This window comes from Crocodylus siamensis, chromosome 3 (assembly GCF_052110815.1).
Source record: "Crocodylus siamensis isolate JL-2025a chromosome 3, ASM5211081v1, whole genome shotgun sequence".
NCBI classification, from domain to species: Eukaryota; Metazoa; Chordata; order Crocodylia; family Crocodylidae; genus Crocodylus; species Crocodylus siamensis.
This window is the reverse complement of record NC_143397.1, coordinates 60549373-60568763: the sequence shown is the minus strand read 5'-3', so window position 1 is coordinate 60568763 and position 19391 is coordinate 60549373. Positions and strand designations below refer to the sequence as shown.

Sequence of the window (19391 nt, the reverse complement as noted above, 5' to 3'; positions counted from 1 at the left end):
TCAAGTCATGGTGAACCACTACACTGCATACATTTTTACTTTCTCTTCACTCCTGCAGCTCAGCTGCAACTTTCTTTCCTGTTTCCAGCAAGTCCTGTTTTTTAACCAGTTTTAAATGCCTGGCAAACATCACTGACTGGGGCCTCAAACAACTTAGCCAGAATCCCTGTCACCCCCTCGCTCAGCCTGGCACATACGATTAGCGTGGCCCTGCCCTCCCTGAGGTGGAACCAAACCAAGCTGCTCTGCACCTCATCTACATATAAATTTTTGGAGGATCCCAGGACTCCCTACAAGAACACCGAGTTCAAGTTATAAGTAGGAAACTACTTCAACACATTAATACTTTGTGGGGGATATCTGAAATACACACACATTCTAAGCAGTGCTGAGCTGTGGAGTCACCACAGCTTGAAACGCTGTAGTCTCTGCTGGGGTTCAGCCCAATGAACTATATGGTAAATAATGAGCCTTTTTGGATTTGGACTAATGTTATGGATAGTCTGTACTATATACAGATACAAATAGGTAGAGAAGTGCTACTTAAAAGTGTGTTTATGGAGTACACGTGCTAAAACTTGCAGTTGTTTCAAGAGGGTAAACTGCACCAATGCTGGATGAACCAAATCCACGGTTACCTGTAGCAACTTCCCTTTATGCAAGTTACTACAGGTGTGTTTATTTCTAGGTCAGTATTTTCAAGTTTGCTTCTAATTTCCATGTCCTCAAGGAAAGCATGGTCTAACACTAAGGAAGAATGGAAGAGGCTAGAGGAGGAAAGCTGAGGGTGTAGGGGGCAAGGGGGCTACCTAACCCCCCACACTTATTCTCTTTGCTAGAGCAGTGGCAGGGGTACGAATTCAAGGCAAGACTCCAATAATTTGATTCTATACCTGGGAAATTATAGCTAATGTATACATTTCCCACATATAGAATTAAACTATAGGGGGGGTTGCCTTATGTTCGAGTAAATACAGTAATTTTACTCTATAAATCTGATTTCAGCATTTAAATTTTTCAGTGGAAGGCAAATATTCACTTCACTTCTCTCCTCGAGTCACCCACATTTTTTTCTAGGAACTTTTCTTTTTCCTCGTCACCATATCACATTCAATGCCTTCTAAGAATTTGAAAATGAAAATAAAAGCAGGACAAAAGAAACACTCTGATTGTGTTAGTTTTTTGGTTGCTTGTGCATGTGTGTGTTGATTGATATAATTGCATTATGATATCATCGCATTAGCCTTTTTTGTCACAGCATCATACTGGTAACTCATGTTTACCTGCTTGCCCACTATGATGCCTAAATCCTTTTTAGTCATTGCTTTCCAGGACACTGAAAGAGAGGAGAACTTCACTGCTTGCATTCTTAGACTTATGACTTTGTATTTGACTGTATTAAAAAACAATTGGTTTGTATGGCCCAGTTTACCAAGCAATTCAATATATCTGTACAACCATCTGTCCTCAATACCATTTACTATCCTGCCAATATCATGTGTCATTCAGAATTTTATATTTTCTTCCACACAGAAAATTTGATTAAGTTAAGTACCTTACTGCAAGCCTACTCATTTTGAACATTAACACTTCCAGTTTCCCCGTGTATTTCATGATTTACCAATGACACCACTGAAACCCTCCTAAGCCTTTAAAACTCCTGGCTGCAAGTTTTCCAATGTTGTTTAACAGTTTGCTTGTTTACTAATTTATCAGCCAAGAATTCTTGTGAGTGCTATCTTTTATTGGACCAAGTATATGGTATAGACATAAGTAAGCTTTTGGGTATCACAGTAGCTGGAGTACTTCAGAGGTTTGAAGAAAGGTACTGTGACACCCAGAAGTTTGCTTGTGTCTATACCAAGCATACAGTTGATCCAGTAAAAGATATTACCCACAAGAATTATTGCATTTCACATATCTCCTAGACCATCACAGCAACATCACCTCAACACTGCTATAACCCATTACTTCACCACCTTCAGATAATATAAGCATGGGTAGATACAGAATTTCGTAAAGGTAGGTACAAGAACACCAATCAGTGCTATAAGGGTAGCTGCACACCTGCTCCTAGCTCCCTCCTCCCACCAGGGTGGGGAGACCACACCATAGGACCTGCAGGCATGGGAATTAAAGTCTCAGAATCAGGTATGCATCTCCCTACACCCAATCCTTAGCACCCCTTTCCACTCCATGCTCAGCCACATGTCCTGTCCCCCCCCATATTTACCCCCTCCCACACCCATCACTGCCTTTGGTGTCTCTGGTTGCTCTGGGAGGAGGAACTCCAGAGCTACATGAGGAACAGGGCTCAGCAGCAACAGCAGTAAGCAGGTTCTTCGTTCTCCTTTTCCCTTCTTCTACTTCCCAGGATGGCAGGAAACACCCAGAGGGAAACTAGCAGAGAAGAGAAACCTGCCCATGACTACTGTCTCCAGCTGAGCTTACCTCCTCACACATCCTGGCTGGAGTGAGATAGGAGCAGTTCTGGAGCTCCCCTGTTCCCAGGGCAATCAAGGACAGTGGCAGCAGTGAATAGGGAAGAGGGGACATGCTACTGAACATGGAGCGTAATGGGGGGGGGGGGGAAATGGAGAAATCCTACCTGATTGAGAGACTTAAAGCCCCTAATTGCTGCTCACATGGTGTGGTCTGACAGGGTAAGGCCATGCCACAGCAGCTCCTCTGTATCCAGCCCTGGATTCAAACATTTTATCCTGATTTGTTAAATTGAAAATAAATATTTATTGAACACATCTTCTTTTTCAGTGTCATTATTAACAATGTTAACCACCTCCATCTAGTGGTTGGCCTGTACCATAGCGAAGGTTTCTTTTGTTCTTAATATATTCGAATTCTCCATTCCTAGAGGCAGCTCTACTTGTACCTACAATAGGAAACAACAAAGAACCTCTGGGTCCATTGAAAATGAGATCAAAGGGATGCCAAGACTTTGGATATGAATTAAACTCAAGGTATATTTATGTTGGAATTTGGCAACAGTTAAGAATTTTTGGAACAGTCCACTGCTACAGATTTTTTTTTGCCTTGTGACAGAGAAAGTGATTTTCGTTTGAAGGAAAAACTGGTCCAATGTCTATAGATGGTGCTTCTAAACACTTATGTTTATATCTAATCTAAGGATTCATTCAGTTCAGGTATGCCTACCTCTGCCCAACTATAAATATTCTGTTATCAGAAAAAAATTACACAAATTTACCAAGTGCCAGCTTTCAAACATGACCATTATTTATTCTAGTTCCCAAAGTCAGCATGTAAGGTCTCTGAAGCCACCTGATTGTAGCCCAGAACTCCACCCTGTGCTCCATTAGCAGCAGTCTTTGGAGCAGCTGCTCTTGGTCTACCCTCACCCATACCATAACGCCTGCGTCTCAACCCAACGATTCTCATCCTGGATGTCATGACACCCTGGGGTGTCATGAGATTCTTCCAATGATGCTGTGGGGTGCCATACAATATTAGCATTGTTAAGAGTCAAAGACCTACAAGATCACAAGATAAACCTGGACATTTCAAACATGAACCTATAGTTTCAAAAAAATCTTCTGACCTGTTGTGGTATTTTTTTTGAGTTTTTTGTAAGAGAAGAACTGCTTTATCATACAAAAGAAAAAAGAGTGAAAGCTAATAGCTGTCATTGTCCAATGAGTCTGAAAAGGTTTAGAACCACTGTCTTAACCAAAGCAAGTTTCTTCAGCAGAGTCTCAAAATAACAGATGACTTATGGCTACTGTATTCTATACACAGAAGAGTAGAGTAGCTCACTAAGGACAATAAACGTGGAGGCTGATTCTGTCTTTTGTATTGTGTCCCAGGTTTATTATTTTCAAGTCTGTTCTAGTCTCAGAAGAAGAAAGCACAAGTGTAATTTGGCTATAAAGTATTAATTACAAATCCTAAAAAACCAGTCTTAGTACTAGAAAAAATAAAGTATGAAAGCTAAACCATGCATCTCAAATTATGAACAGACATGTTAATTTCATCTTTCATTACTTAGCCAAGGAAAAATTTATTCCTTGCTTTAGAATTCAGGGTTAGGAAGTTCCTTAGCTTGTTAGTCACAGGTCATTCAGAATAAGTCCTTGAAATAAGAAACATGATTTGTACTTGTCTATATTTAACACAAAATAGCTAAGAAATTATGTGAATCATAACTTTTTATATTGGACCAAGGGTGATTCACAAACATGAACACTCATCCTTAGCAATCATCAGTTTAGCCATTACTCATGACTGACTATTCTTCACCATGTATGCCATGCTATTATGTCCTGTAATTTTGTATTTGCCTTGTTTTTGGTAAGTGAATGCTATGTGAAGAATACCTCAAGAATACTTCACGACTGAAAACATCAATTTCAGTCAAGAACTTAAAAAAGACCAGACTTAATAAAAAATTATTTTAAAATATAAAAAAATACTTTGGAAAAAAGGTTATTCCTATATTACCCTTAATTTTTTCACATTATGTATAATCCATCAATGTCATCTTCAACTAACACCTGAAGAGAACAGGAAACCATTCATCTTGCAGGAAATACATCAGCATCTGTTCATACAGAAAACTGTATGAAATGTATACTACCAACCACCTAAAATTCTCAACTTTAACCAAAGCTAGTTTATAAGAGCAAGACTTAAACAAAGTAAACACCTAAGCCTAATTATTTGTTTTTTCACTAAATTCATGAAAAAGTAAATCAACTTGATCAAAACATTAAATATTTCATCAACTCAACTGTTTTAAGAGTATAAGTTCCATATAAGCGCTATGTACCAAAGGAGTCTATATACTGTATTATACTAATTCCATGAAAAACAGTTTCAGGACCATATCCATCTTTGTGTGTGTTATATTTAAATTCAAGGTCGCTTGCAAAGTTTTGGCAAACACAACTACCTAGTTTAGTAGCATATTTTACTCATAATGCCAGTTTTAACAGGAAGATTTTCTTGGTTTCTAGTAGCAACTGCTTAGGTCAGGTATGGAGAACAGGTAGAAGACTGCCTCTTTCTATGATTTCAAAAATAAAGTCAAATAAGTAGCATCCCCATTATAAATGTTGCCATGTTTTATTGTTTCTCCTTGCTTTCTTTCAGAAAAAGTGAAAATGCTTTTTAAATCATCAGAAGCATTAGTATTTTCCAGTATTCAACTAACTAAAATTAACATTCATACCTTCAGTAGTTTTTACCTCTTAGCCTCAATTATAATAATCATTCTTAATATAAATTTATAACAGGACATGAGGACTTAACTCAACAAAAATGAATCCTTTCATCACACAGGAACTCAGAGAAACATAATCAATCTAATTTATAGTACGTTACAGACAAGGATACAATATTGAATACGGTTTCTCAGCTTCATTAAGTTATAGTGTAAAAAACACTTTATGTCATCTCTGTTAGTCTTCTGTTTGCCTTGTCATTTAATACTGGCAATAGAAGCCTTATACTTGATCAGATTATGGAAAGTAGTGAATTTAAGTGCAGACATTCTAGGAGTTTCTTAGGAGTCCCAATAAAAATACTGAAGATCCTGTTCTGGGTAAATACTTCAACTTTATATTACAGATATTTTAAAAGGATGGTTAATTGTTTCACAAGACTTCCATTTCTTTGATAAAATAATCAGAAATTTACTAGGTATTACTGGAATTGATTGAAAACTTGAATAAATGTTTAATATATTAAAAAGCAGTAACATTAAGGGACACATTCAACCACAGAAAGAACAGAACAGACATCCTTTCTCCCCAGACCGGGAGTAAAGGAAGAGAGAAGAAAATACTATTCAAATATAAAGTCAGAACATAAGCCATGCTATTCACGTATGCGTAACAGAATTTATTGAAAATTTTCCATACAAACCAGAAGTATGAAATATGCATGTTGCTTTAAAAAAAAAAAAAAAAACCTCTCATGGTATGTATACCCATATTAAATAATATTCAAATGTTGGTTTGCTGATCCCTTCAGGAACAGCGAGCTTCTGTTAAATGAGAGATGCTCAGCGTAGCTTCCATCCAAAGCCCTTCCTTGAGGATGACAGACAGAAAATTTAAAATTCAACTAAATTCCAAAAAATAAATACTAATGAAATTACTTGGCATTTTATTTGCCTTCTGAAAATTATTTTACATTTTTAGCAAAACTAAAAAGTGATTTGCTTTCAGATGACCTAATTACTAGAATAAAAGCTGCATATCTGACAAAGAGAGAGAAAAGACCCACTGCTTCATAAATAATGTATTAAGATTTCCAACAGTATTCAAGTTAAATCACAGGTCCAAGCATCTCTTTGTGATGTTAAATATTTTTTTAAATGTCAGAGGGTTTTAGTGTTCATTGAATATGCACATTTCTTTCTGTTTGCAGAAAAATCCTCAGGATTTCAGCTGTTACATAGGTTGCAACTGGCCACTGAACCATATCCTTTAAATACATTTCTAGGCATAGCAGTGCTGCACAGCCTCTCATCCCTCTGCAGCTTTCTCCTTTTTAAGCAGAGGAGCAAAAGCTGCTGCAGTGAACTGCAGAGAAGCCACTATACATCCTGTCACTAACAAAGACACGTAACACTAGTCGCAAAGAAGTATAGCTTGCTTTTTCCCCAATAGCATGCACAGTACCCGAGTGAAATGTTAACATTTAAAAACCACAAGAAAGAATTTCATGCTCTGGAATACCTGCTTCATCCTCCCCCCAAAACCCCTGCATGGTGAGTGTTAGATTCTCAACAAGGCATCTCCTTTGCTGCTTTGTGTCCCTTCCCAGGCTGCTGCTGCTGTGGCGGAAGGGAGGAGCAGGACAAGGATCTCAATGGGCTCAAGCTCTCATTCCTCCTTGCAATGAATCTGCTCCATTCTTTGTTATCCTTTGCCCGTTTCCTTAGATACTGTTTTTAACTCTTTTCTATGTCAACAAATCTTTAAAAAAAAAAAATCTATTTTCTAGCCACAAAAGCCGCTTTCTTCTGCCTTCCCGGCACCGCCCCCTCCTCCTCTCCTGTCAAAAACATGGATCAGAACCACAAGAAATCCAGCCCTGGCTCCTCTCTGCAGCAGCAGCAGGAGGAGGAGAGAAAAACCCAGCCTCCTTTCCTTGCGGCTTGTCATGCAGCAGTCTGGAAAGACAAACACTCTGCCAAAAGCAATAGACCGAGACAAGCAGTGAATGTTACAACACAGCACAGCGCAGACTGCCATGCCCTCCTCAAATTCACTTACCCCATGTCTGGAGCTAGTTGTGCCCCCATTCTGTCTCCAGCGCCCAGTCCCCTCCCGCACCCACTGGCTGCGCTAGAGCCGGAACCAATACAGCCACATTCCAGTCACGTGGGTACCCAGCCTAGCCCAGTGCAGCCAATGGCCTAACTCGAATTAGAAGATGTGATGCATCCTGGTCCACATCCAGAGGATTAAACATCTGCTTCCCCTAGAATCTGGTCAGTCTTGGGGACAGACGGGGAAGGGATCCTTTAAGCAAGAATAATAAAACAGGAAGTAAGGAGAAAATGGAGTGGGAACTGGATGTCACTAGAGAGAGAATAAGTAGAAGATATATAGAAAGATAGAAATGGAAATGGGACACCTATCAAATAAAAATACAAATTTAATTTTATTTATTTATTACATGCCAAGGGACATTATTGTATATATGTATATTATTATTTTATTTATTACATGCCAAGAAAATCCCAAGCTATTACTCACTTCCAACAATTACAGTAGCTTGACAAAGCATAAAGTATGTAGCCAACATTAATACATCAGGTGTCTAGGGCAGTGGTCACCAACCACTTGATCACGATCAACTGGTCAATCCTGGAGAACCAGACATGATCTGAGGCTGGGGGGGCCCAGCCACACACCCCCAGCCTAGCAGGTGGGGAGGGAGGGTTGGGGGCCAGACTGAGGCCCCCACAGTGAGGGAGGAAGGGCAGAGGCAGGAGCAAGGGTTCAGGTAGGTGGGAGGACCAATCCCGGGTGGTGTGGGGGGCATACCCTAGGAGGGCACAGGGGGCATGTGCCCCCAGATCTGCACACAGGGCAGGGCAGTTTGGGGCCAGGGCCGGGGCTGTGCTCGGGGTGGGTGGTAGTGCTGGTAGGGGAGAGTCAGGTGGCTACAGCCCCCCTCCCAGCACTGCTGCTGGCCCCAGCCTGCAGTGGCAACCTGTGCCCCGATCTGTACACAGAGAAGGCGGCTTGTCCGGGGCCACTTGGGGGGAGGGCTTCAGCTGCTGAGGCCCCCCCACATGACCCTGGACAGGCCAGTTGTCCCAGCTCTGGGCCCAGCTGTGCCCTAGCACAGCAGGCATCCAGCCACTGAGAGAGCAGGGGATGGGGCTCGGCTGCTCCCGGGCGAGATGGGACAATTGGCTGGTCCAGGGCCATGTGGGTGGGGGGAGCTCCTGCCACTGCCTGCCCCACCCCACATGGCCCTGGACAGATTGATTGTCCCCACTGGGCAGGCAGGGAACAAGGCTCACCCAGCAGCAGGATTCCCCCCATGTGGCCCTGGATGAGCCAATCGTCCCTACATCTGGCCCGGGAGCAGCCATGCACTGTGCCGGGTTTTTTTCCTGTGAGTTTTTTTGACCCCTGGATATACAGGGGTCAAAAAACCTGTGGGAAATAAAATGGCACAGCATTTGCTCAGGCAGTGAACGCTGCTATAAAATGGAACCGAGCCACCCAGGGCCACAGTCTGCTGTGAGCCAGGCTCCACGCCACAGAATCACCATGGCTGCAGCCCTGGGAGCCCCCCAGGCAAGCCTCCCCTCCACCCCTGGAGTAACTTGCTATGCGCTAAAGGTGCACTGTCACTGGTTGTCCCTGGGGAACCAAACATCTATGCACATCTGGACGCACCCCAAGGGTGCAGACAGATCTAACATTTAAGACTGGTTTAAATACAGTTTAAACCACAAGTGTCTAGACATACAAGCTAGTTTACTATGGTTTAAATTTCCTGAACTGTTTCAGCCTGGGATACACCAAACCCTGCACAGTTTCCAGGAATTGAAATGAACTAATGAATGGTGAGGGGGAAGTGCTCCTTAAAAGCTGTGAAAGCTCTGGCAGCTCTAGACCACCCAGATCCTACGAACCCAGATGCAGGGCTCCAGGCAGCGGCCCTACACCCCTCCCAGGCGATGCAGAGTCAGGTACCAGCACACAGATTTCAGTAAAGTGCTTTCTTGAACTCAATGTTAGTGAGGGGGGGACAAAAAGTTGCAATTAAGCTGGGTACAAAAAGTTGAAATTAGGCAGCCCCTGGTGGCAGTCCAGCACCGTAATGCCTAAAAAGTTATGGTTCTACTTAGAACCCTCAGCAGTGCACATGCAGACACCTGGGACAATTCTGTATCGTTTCCAAACGGTGACATTCTTGGAATGGTTTAAGTGTTATGCCTGCCTACCCATGGCCCATTATTATAGAAGGATCCTGCCCCTGTGAAGGGAAGCAAGTCTGCTACCATCAGTCACTCCAAAGAAGGATGGTACCACAACAGAATCACGTGACTGTTGTGTTATGGTGCATTAAGAACCCTGGTTTGCCTTCTCGCTATAAAATAAAGATTTCATTAGAATTTAAGTTTTCTATGTTTTTTCTCTCTTACTACTTGCTTCTATTCCCCACCCCAACCAATCTTTTTGGGGAGAATTAGGTGGTTAAATAACTACAGCAATTATTTAAATTACTCCAAGCTTTTGAGCTTGGTTTTAGAGACTGATATAGTATAGGAAAAGCACTTACATTACTTGATATCTTCCAGAAATTGCAAATGATCCCAGTTACTTTACAGAGCTTGAAGCTGTTTCTAGTTTTGCTACTAATATGTAATGAGTCAAAGTAAGCAGTTTTATATTCGAGTTCTTTTACAGACCGTAACATGATCTCAGTTAAAAGTTGCAGCTCCTCAGTGATAAAAACCAAAGTTGCTTTTATTCCAAATTAACTCTAGCTAGCTATATTCGTTAGATCCTCTTAAGTTACCCTAGGCCAAGTGAGAGCAGCCATGGTGCAAAAGAAAACTCAAAATATGCAGTATCAACGCATGCCCAGAAGGTCACAGAATCACAGAAAAATAGGACTGGAAGGGACTGCAGGAGGTCATCTAGTCTAATCCCAGGCCCAAGGCAGAAACAACATTGTCTCAATCATCTCATCTAAAAGTGCATCTAACCTGTTCTTAAAAACTTCCAATAATAAAGACCCTACAACATCTCCCAGTAATGTTCTAGTCCTTACACGCTCCTCATAGTTGGAATACTCTTCCTAACAGTCATTCTAAAATTTTCTTCACTGCTATTTAAAACCCTTAACTCTTGTCCTGGACCAGAGAAGCACCACTTGTTTCATAATAGGGGTCCTGGTTTTCTGTTTAAAAAAATCCAAAATTCTCCAATAACAACCCCCAGGATCTGTGTTTTTCTACAATTAAAATGAAACACTGCTATATATCTAGCTATCAGTTGAACACAATGTTTTATTGATATATTTGCAATTTTAAGGCAATTTGGAAGCCTACCAGTGCCTCTACCATTATAGTAGAATAAATTCTAAATACCTGTAAATTTTGGTGTTTGATTTTGGGGGGGTTTTTTTAAATCATAGAAAAGGTCCTCCTGCTCCCTTTGCTCACCAAGACATCAGTCAGCTGTGGCTGTCCCCGCCGCTGCTTTGTAGTGCTGAGTAGTCCTATGCTGGTGCCCCTCACTCCCAAGCCACAGCCCTCCCAGTGCCTCTCCACAGCCTCTGCCTACCTTCTACTCGCTCCCTCCCAGCAGCAGCTCCCCCCCTGCACCAGGCAGTAGGTCCAAATGCAACTGCCTGCCCCTCACTGCGTTGTGGAGCACAGCAGCTGACATGCCAGTGCCCTGCCGGTGCTGCTGGGGGGTGGTGGGGCTGTGGGGCGGCAGGATGCACAACTTTATGTCACAGCTGCTGCCAAGCAGTGCCTCACTGTGGTATCCATGACGCTGTGGCTGGCATGAGGCTCCCAGAGGCAGCAGCACTGAGTCTCCCCACCCCACTCCACCCTTCTGCGATGGGTCCCACCTGCTGGGCTACAGAGGCAGTTCCTGCCCAGTGCTGGTCCAGCTGGGCTGCAGCCCTATGCCGTGCTGTTGGCACAGAAATCTGGAGTAGCACATGCCTCCCCATCCCCCAATGGCATGTCACCAACGTGTGTGGGGCTTTCCAGAGCTTGGCCCCTGCCCTGATACAACAGGGCTGGTCTGGACTCACCAGAGTTTGGCCCCTGATGGCCTGGACCAGCTGCACGCCATTATGGCCATGCACCAAGCTATGGTATGACCGGACTGCCCCTGTGCCATCAGAGCCCCTGCACCCAATGGTGCTGGGTTCTTTCAGGCTCATCAGAGCTTGGCCTCCTGCCATGATGGTGAAGGGACAGTCCCCAAGCCCTGGCTCTCCAATCCCACCCCTAGTTCCTGTCCCACAGGCTTATCTGCATGTAGCTGTCAGGGCTGCTCCCACCACCATCTAGTCATATTGCCGGCCATGTGTGCGAGCATATATGGACATGCGCATGGGATCCCCTGCTCCACATCCCTGGATTTTTTCTCCCACCTTTACCTCCCCAACCCTGTTTCAACTGCCCTGTTTTCCACTCCTCCCAGCCCCAAGCAACTCACTGCAAGCTGGAACTCTACAAGCCTACAAAGAGAAAATCTGCATTTTTCTGCAGGAAACAGAAAACCCAGATCCCTGTTCATTACCACTTATTTTGTATTTGGAGACTTATCAAATCCCCACTCAGCCTTCTCTTGTCCAGATTAAATAATACCAATTCTTCCAATCTTTCCTTGTAAATCATGTTTCCAAGACCCACTAACCATTGCTGTTATTCTGTGATAGACTCTTCAATTTATCTACATCTTCCTTTAAGTGAGCTACCCAAAACTGGACATAATGATTCAAGTGAGACCCCACTAGGGCTGACCAGAATAAAACAATCATATCTTGCAACCTGAAGGCAACATCCTTGCTAATATAACCTAGAGTATTATTGCATTTTTAATATACATTTTATATTTGGCAAGTACAAACTGGCAAGTACAATTTTATATCTGCAATCAAATTTTCAGAATATTTTATACATACATAGTTTTTCTAGAATATAGATATCTAGATATAGATATCTATGTAGATAGATTTTTTTTAAATATATACATATTTGTTATTTATATATGAAAAACCATGAGACTGTTGACTTATTCAGCTTGAGGTCCACTGCAACCTCTGGGCCTATTCTGCAGTACAGTAGCCTAATCAGCCACTCTCCAGCTTGAACTTGCAAATTTGATTTTGCACTTCCCTTTATTCAGTTAATGAAAAGTTGTCATCGAAAGCTTTCTACCATAAACTAGCCATCAAGTTAAGCCATCAAGTTAAAAGCCATCAAGTCATTGCCTCTAGTTATAACTACAGCCTATGCACACACAGAGTTAATTAAGTGTTCAGTGAAGATAAATCCTGTGTGTCAGAGGATATGTGAAATCTTGCTGTTTTAGATTTAAAGCTCAGTATGTTTTTAAGTGAAAGCTAATATTTAAAAACAGCCTCATAGACTTGCCTCTGGAATCCAAAATGGGAATGCCAAGAGTGAGGATTTTCGTAATGCATTGCTCCTTTATACACAACAGTACTGTATTTTCTAATACTGAAAAGCTGTAACAAACAGAGCGTGATAGGACTCCTGTAAAGCTTGACCTATGCATTTGCCAGAAAACCTTGGTGCTCTCAAGGCTGAATAATTTTGTTTAAATGAATTCAGTGCACACGAAAAGATGCCAGATTCACTACTCTACAGCCTGAAGTTCTGTATTCAAAGAACAAGTTGAGCATTGGCAGCAGCAGAAGTCCTCCATAATGTTCTGCCACCATGCTGCAACCACAACACACAGGGATACTTCAGGGTAGGGAAACAGAAAAAAATAATCATTTCCAAGCTCACTCAAAGTCTCAAGCATTCTGTTAAACACATCTGTCAAAAAAACAGCTCATGGACCAAGTTATACCGTGTTACTTAACAGCATGACACAATAGTAATTTTTGGTCACTTTACGCTAGCCAGTGGCACTCAAACCACTGACCCATATTGAGCAGAATGCATTACCAAATCTCCTAAAGTATAGAGTCCCCAAAATCTGCTTTCTAGATAACAGTACAAAGCCATGGTAGTAATGATGTGATCATGTAGCCAGGAAATATGCAAGAGGTAAGAATTTTTGTAAGTTGCTATCTTTTATTACACCAACTGCATGGTTGGGACAGATTCAGGCAGACAAGTTTTGCGCTCAAAATGTTGTGTATCTCCATCTATCCCAACCATGGTGTCAGTCCAATAAAAGATATCATCCACAAAAATCCTTGCCTTAGTGCAAAGCCATCCTTTTTTCAAATCTAGCTGTCAGTAGAAAAGTGTACAAAAGAACTAATATTTGTCAAGCAGAGAGGGCATGGTTTGGTTTAATTTGAGTTTTGGTTAGCTGTATTATTTATTGCTCTACAAAAAGGCTTTATTTCCAACTTCAAATTTTATTTCTGGTAATAGCACCTCACTCATAAGGTAGATGCCAACAATATATTTTAACATAGTATACATCACTCCATGCTCCTCAAAAATATATTTTGCACTGATTTCTAAGACAGACTGTTTAAACATATAAGAGGAGATATGAGTCCATCATCTCACTCAGCATCTTTATTTCTTTCCTCCTTGTTGCTTGCTTGGTTATTTTCAGCCACTTCCTTCAGTTTGCTAGGCAGAACTTCCACATTATTGGATATACCCTACTAAAAAAGTAAGATTAGAGGGCCTTTTTGACAATAATTTAAATTAACTAAAGTACTAGATCTTTCCCCACTGTTATTCTGTGTTTTTAAAAACTCCAATTTGTGAACTAAGTAAAATTTAGCAGTCAAAATCCTGTATTTAAACATTCTCTCACCTAAGGCACCATATGAACAGGAATACTTATCTGAGCTCTAGCTTTCTGCATCTGAAAGTAAATAGGCACTGCAGAATTTTTTAAAGATATTAGGAAATACATCAGAAAAAATGCAAAAGGTTTTATGCTTATGAAATAATTTGACCATAAACAAAGCAATTTTCCATGTGCACTCATAAAAACATATCCAGTGCAATGGTGCCTTTCTCCCAAGACTCTTTCACTACTCTGCCAATTTAAAAATTGGTGGCGTCTCAGTACTAGGTTTTGTGCTTTTACGGTACTAGCTATCCCAGACACTTCAAGTATAACTCAGTGGGTTGGATAACTAGTTAAATGCACTCCCTGTTGCCAAGTACTACATTTGGTATTGTTCACAAGTTTGACAAGTATTGCTGGAGACCTCTAAGATCACATTCTCAAAACTTTCTAAAGTGGTATATATGTTTGTGAACACTCTAGTGCACAACTTCCATTTAACACACAGCTCTGTATTATGTTGAAGCTTGAAGAAGGTAGAAAAGAATTTTTTAGACATTTATTACTAACAAAAACACCATAACAGTAAATACCTTTTAATGATCCCATTTTACAAGTTTCAATTTGATACAAAGGTTAGTATTGATAACATATCCCAGTATCTTCCCAAAGACAAGCGAAAATGTTTCCTTGATTCCACCCACACACCTCTGGGGTTTCTTATTCAAGTTGCATGCACTCCCTGCTTCCCCCATTCTTGGGAAAGTTAAAAGTGAGAATTACATGTGGCTTTTTCACTACCACCCCAAACTTCCTAGATAGTTGTAGTCAACTCTAACGTGGCTGGTGACTGTTTTCTAATTCTATACATTGTACAACATAATTACAACCTTTTCAGGGGATCTTTGTCCATGCCACACACTGAGTCCTTGTTATGTGCATTTACATGAATCTTATAAAAGCTTTATTTATTCACAGTATAATTGATAAATAAAGAACATCCTGCTTTGCAGGATTATTAGGTTACAGAAATATGCTTTCATAAGTGTTTGAAAACAATTAAAGCATTAGATATGTATCTCAAGAAAGACTGAATAATTTAATACACTTATTTGTTTAAAATATACTTTTTGCCTTGGCCCAAAGGTAAAAAATTAAAATCAGAAATAGCATGAATTCCCCCACCCCCCACCAAAAAAAAAAATCTTCCTACATGCTATGTGGTCTCTCATAAGTAGATCCCTCACATATCCTCCAGTTTGTGGTACATGATCTAAAATGTCTATACAACTTGTCAGTTAATATTTCAGATACTAGTCCCATTAAAGTTAAAATATTTTTTCTATTATATACATTTTGTCCCTGCAAGCAATAAAAAATATTTTCCTGTAACATCCTATTGAGTAGATACAGACATTCCAATTTATTGTCAACCGGCATATGATAACCTTCCCATCCTTAGATATTTGTCCATATATGGTGAACCTGTCCATCATAAAAACATAAGTTAAATGAAAGTAGTGCATGTACTCTTAACACAGCTGAGTATAGAAATTAAGGAATGCACACAAAGGAATATTCCTTTGCTTATTTACAGAAAAGCAAAAGTTTGGTTTTGATGATTTGATATTTTCAATATTTGGCAAAGTATGTGTGATGTTGTATTTTAATTATGGAATAGTATTTTATTTAGCAGCATCTAGCAGTCTGAAGTTATATATAACATTCTCTGACATGGCAAAAGCCAGTTTCTTTATCTTGAATTCTTCCCCATAATTATCCAGTTCCTACTCAAATGAGTTCAGCAGCTGTTTTTAAAAAATATGCTCCATAAAAATGTTTAAAAAAGGCTCACAAAATAGTTTAGGTTTACCAAGATAACCCATCTATCTTTCTGACCCAGTAGTTTAGAAATTTCAGTACTAGAGAGTTTGATAAACTTCTGTTTGAAAACAACGTACTGGCTATGGCAGGGGTTTCCAACCTTTTTTAACAAGTGTACGCCATCTCTCTCAAATTTTCAGCTCATATAGCCCTTTATATTTTTTTCTTGTTTTTAAGGTTCAGTGGCAGGGGGCAGAGTGAGGTCTCCTCAGTGAGGGAGGGAGTGGAGGTGGGGCTGCAAAGCCAGGGCACAGCATGGGGCAGCGTCATGAGCGGCTCATCCCAGGGGCTTGGGGAGGGAGGAGTGCCACTGCATGCAACCCAGGAGGGCATGGGGGGGGGGGGGGGGGGGGGGGGGGAAGGGAAGTGTGCCTCCAGATCTGTGCATGGGACAGGGCAGACTGCCACTGTGGGCTGGGACCAGCGTGGGCAGTAGCAGTGCTGGGAGAGGGCTACAGTGAATTCTGGAGTGGCTACAGCCCCTCCTGTAGCCCCGCTCCCAGTACTGTCGCAGGGAAGAGCCTCATGCAGCCCTGGCCCCAGCCTGCAACAGCAGCCCACCCTGCCCCAAGCGTGGATCTGGGGGCACACACCTCCCATTCCTCCCAGGGGTGTGTGCAGCAGCAGGAGCCACCCCTTGCACAGCTCAGTCCTGTGTCCTGACCTGACAGGGCAGCCCCAGCCCCACTCTCTCCCCCACCGCTGGGGCCTCGATCTGCCTCCCCCCAGACCCCTTCCTTCACAACAGTTACCAGACGGACCAAGCTGATCTCCGGGCCACCTGCGTGCTGTGCTGCGGCTGTGAGCATGCATGCAGCATTTATCAGCCACATTGGTTCTGCATACCCCCTATGACCTATTTAAGTACCCCCGTTTGACAATGACTAGGCTATGGAATGGCTTTCACTCACTTTCTTCCTTCCTTATATTTCTTTTTGCTCCATAAGGGTGCCCTATTGCAAGATGAAGTGAATGAGTACACATTTGGAAGAAGGTGGTTAGATGAGTTAGTCTGAAGCAGAAGGCAGGGCAAGGCGGCACTTTAGAACAGTGGTTCTCAATCTTTTTAGGTTCATGGCACCCCTCTATAACTTTTGCAAACTGAATAGCACCCTATTTCAATTTATTATAATGCCTGCCTCCCTGCAAAGGCACTGGGCAGTGGGGATCCGAGAGTGGCCAAGCACAGAGAAGCTTGAGCCTGTGCTTATGCACTTACCTCTTTACACCTGGCGTATCTCCTCACACCTTCCAATACCCTTCAAAGGATCTTTCAACACCCTGGTTAAGAATCAATAAAGACTAACTGGTTCATAGAGGCATGAGCCTTTGTATTCAACAACTTACTTCACCCATTCCTAGCATTGGACAAAGGAGGTTGTCCCCTACAAATGCTCAAGCCTTTCTAAACCAGTAAGTCTCCAAGAGGCACCCTGCCCTGTCTTATGCATGAGGAAAGCCAGTTTTTCCTGCTATCAATTAGATCCTTTAACATTCTCCAAGCTTATGTTGTACATTTAGCCATATACATGCCATAAACAGCAAAAAACAAGAGATTTGTATAAAATGATGTAATCAGCCATTCACTCTTCCATCTGTGCTATGTAGTTTAACCCTCCCCCCCCCCACACCCCAACAGGAACTTTTGTAAGCATAATACTAACTGTAGTTTCCATGTTCTCTACTAATTGAGTCACAGTATCCTTTTGCCTTACTGCTTTTCTCTGCCATGCCTCTCTTCATGCAAGTAAGTAGCTTACCATATGCATTTTAATTACCATTTCTTGTCCCAATTATGCCTTGTTTTATTCCACTGTCCTTGTAGTCAGCTGCATTTCTGTATCTGTCGCCTTTCATTTATTTGCATTCTCCTACCTTTCTATTAACTTAGTGGGAAAAGCATGGTACTGTGGGACCCTGGTCATTTCTGCTGAATGGACTGAAGTTTAAAGTCAGGGCTCCTTTGTTCCAATTCCAGTTCTGACATCCAACTCCCTCCAAGGTCCAGGGTAAGCAGAAGGCCTCATAGCCCTTTTAGAAGTGTTGCTAACACACACACAGGTGGTTGGGAGGCATGACAAATGTTTGTCAGGTACCTTCAGGTCCTCAGATGAAAGCTATTATGGAACTATCAAGTATGTCCCTGTACAGTCTCTCTTTAATTAACTGAACATGCATCATTCCTCCTCTGATCTATCACCATTATGCAAAGTGTACTGTATTAATTTCAGTTTACTGGTCCATTTATGAAAGTACTAACAGGAGTCAAAAAATTCACCAGTCCTTCTCTTTCACATCTAGTAACCCAGCAACATATTTGTCTCATTTTCTGTGTCTCCTAAGCCTCCAGTTGGAGCATTTCATATGTATCCTCCTCTACTCATCTTAGAGCCTTTTTAAGTCTGACGCTTTATAGCACAAAAGGCACTCACACTTAGTACATGAAGAATCCTGTCAGCTCTTTTCTCTAATATCTTAGGGCCACAGAGAATAATATTCTTCTCATCATCTGTTACCCTGATCACCATGCTGTGCAGCTTAAACTCTCAAACTATGCAGGGATAATGAGTTATCTGGGAGGTTCCACGTATTTTAATGCAAAAATCAGCACTCCCCACAAACTCTAACAGCAACTTCCAATGGCATGGTGTCAGGCATAAGAGAATAATTAAAGGAAAGAAAACTGTATAGCTCCACACTCACAACCATTCCCTTTTAACCAAGCAACATATAACCTTCTAGGGATAGGGAAAGGAAAAGAAACAGGAGAAATACAAGTATGAAATTTGTTTTTAAAAACAAGGAAAGAGGAAAGAAAATTGAGATGTCTATGACATATACCTATCTATGACATCAATCTGTTGAAAGGGGGAAGGCGGGGGAGGGAAAGAGGCTTCAAATAAAAATGGATTGGGAACCAGTCTCTCTTGATTATAGGTGCTTCCATACCTATATAATTTTTGTCAGGCATAGATAGAGTACAAATTGTCTAAATTAGCTACGAGAATTAACTGTGTAACCATATTCAGAGACATGGTTTTTTGTTTATAGTCAGCTACTGTTTGTCCTTCTGTATATGCAGCTGGATCCATTCATCTGAAAATTCTTTGTCCCTAGTGCACACACAGGGAATTGAGCTTTCACTTACATTATCCCAGAGATGGCAATCAACTAGAAATGGGATCTATATTAGAAATTGGCTGAGAACCTACAGGGGGGGCTAGAGCACAGGATTGAATAAGGCCAGTAGCTGTATTCAGATGCAATGAATTATGGTAACCTAGCCTACAGGGAGCAAACAGATGGAGCACCGCGACCAGATCCTCATCCTGGAAGATCGGACAAAGTCTCTTAGTTAGCTAATGGTGGAAAAGGAGAATTTTTTTGGAAAAGAACTACACCACATCCTTAAAGCTGAGCAAGGAGTCCAACAGGCTCCCAAGGATTCACAGATTCTCACTATACATGCAGGTAAAGGCATGATGGGATATAATGTACAATCCATACAATCATACT

At 41.6% G+C, this 19391-nt stretch overlaps 1 protein-coding gene across 2 annotated transcripts in view; it reads right to left on the bottom strand.

Moving 5' to 3' along the window:
- APC (APC regulator of Wnt signaling pathway) overlaps positions 1-19391 on the bottom strand; it is a 174653-nt gene that overhangs the window by 140845 nt on the left and 14417 nt on the right. Inside the window, exon 1 of one of the 2 annotated variants that reach the window (XM_090038379.1) lies at positions 6717-6790. The exons of the other annotated variant lie outside the window; for it this stretch is intronic. The gene's annotated coding sequence lies outside the window, so the exon portion shown is untranslated. Of the gene's footprint in view, positions 1-6716; positions 6791-19391 lie in introns of those variants that run through there. 2 annotated transcript variants of the gene reach the window in all.